Raw genomic sequence first — 1,904 nt, forward strand, 5'->3', positions numbered from 1 at the left:
CAAATCCCTATGGGTCAAAAGCCATCATCTGAACCGTATTCTAAACCATCCTCATGAAGCACGGGGGAATTCATAGATGCTAGTCCAACCTGCTCCAGCCTCTGGGTCAGGTCTTGAATCAGTGCATCCTGCTATGCAATTTCTTGCTCGTAGGAACTGACTTGGCTCTCTAAGGCGACGATCCTTCCATCCTAAGGAATACAGGAAAGGATCAAGAAGAAGAATAATAAAAGAAGAAGGGCAAAGGAAAGAGGAAAGTGGGAAATACCTTGGTAACTATAACCTAGTGCATCCTCCTAATCTCAGCATATACCTCTGGGGACACCTGAGAAAGAGCATATCAGCCAAAGGAAGTCAAGAGTTAATTAGAAAATGATTAGATACTCACATAATCATAAGGAATAGGCAGCCTAAGGGAAGCGTCTACATCTGTGTTTGGCTCCAGAAGATGAGGGAGACTAGGGTTAGCGGTGTTGGGATAGGTCCAGGTAGGGAAGCCATGAAAGGGGGAGTTAGCAACCCTGAGAGACCCACCAGCATTGGTAGAGGGCCCTACTTGTGAAGGATTGGTAGCACTGGCATGCAACCGAATGGCAGAAGGATCTACACGTCTTACTCTCCCGTGAAAGAACATCAATCAAGACCAAAACAAGGAAGAATCTGCAAGAAATTCTCAAGAAAGGGTGACATACCACTGGACCATCAGGACCGAAAGGGGTGCACACTGTGTCCTCCTCCAGGAAGGCTCCGTAGTCCCTATCCCGATCAAGAAAGGAGTCCTCCCATACTCCATTAGCCAAGCACCTCATCTCATCCGCTGGGATGATCTCTGGATAGTGCATGGTGGGTGGAGGAAGACCGAGAGAAGGGCATGGATCGATGTCTAACCATTGGGGTACTACTCTCTCTCCTAAGTACCAGGCGTGGCCCTACATGCCCTGAAAGAGGACTCGGTTCTCGGATAATTGATGATCCAAGGCGACTCTCTCAGAATTTGAAAATACGAGGTCATGGAATGGTCTCCAAGTAACCTACAAAACCAAGGAAGGGTAAATACAATATCAGGCAAATAGAATTTCAATGTCAGACATGGCATACCTTTGTGAGATCGTTCAAAAGAGAACGAACAATGGTCCCCGGAGGATGGCGTCGGGCCCAGACCACCAGGTTATCTCCTCACTTGGTGGCCAGGGGGAAGAAGAATATCTAAGGATCCCTCAGTTTAGGGGCTATGGTCCCCAAAACACCAGGGCTGTTTCAATAAATCAAAGTAAAAAAGTACAGACCAAATGATTAAAAGAAAATAGATATGAGAAAGAAAGTTACTTGGATAATGTGGCCTGCCCCTTTGAGGCCCCTATCTCCATAGGACAACAGGTCTAGGGACCGCAGGAGATATTCATAGGTAGCCCCACCCTAGTCCCAGGAATCTACTGTGCGAAGATCTTTGAGGAAGTACACCAAGCGGATATCTACTCCCCCTTAGAGGTCATTGAAGAGGCACTGACGCACAATGAATAGCAAGAAGGAACATCCCACCTAAGACATGTTGCCTGGATTATCCCCCAGGCCGACTTTCCACCATCGGGCACTAATCTCCCCTAGGTAGATGCATGTCTGGCTGGCTTTAATGGTGATACCTGTCAAATCTGTAAACTCTCTGGCAGTCGGAAATCCTGCGAATAGGGTCATGGATCTACCCCCAAATGGAATGCTTGTCAATACATAGAAGCACATAGGGTTAATGGTGATCTCACCAATAGGAAGGTGGAAAATGTGAGTACTAAGCCACCACCGCTCCATCAGAGCCCTCACCAATTCTAGATTAAACTTTCGGGTCTCTACAAGGGCCTGTCGACACAGATAGGTATCATCAACCATCTCCTTCACCCTATGAGGGAGCA

This window comes from Macadamia integrifolia, unplaced genomic scaffold, assembly GCF_013358625.1.
Source record: "Macadamia integrifolia cultivar HAES 741 unplaced genomic scaffold, SCU_Mint_v3 scaffold2084, whole genome shotgun sequence".
Classification (NCBI taxonomy): domain Eukaryota; kingdom Viridiplantae; phylum Streptophyta; class Magnoliopsida; order Proteales; family Proteaceae; genus Macadamia; species Macadamia integrifolia.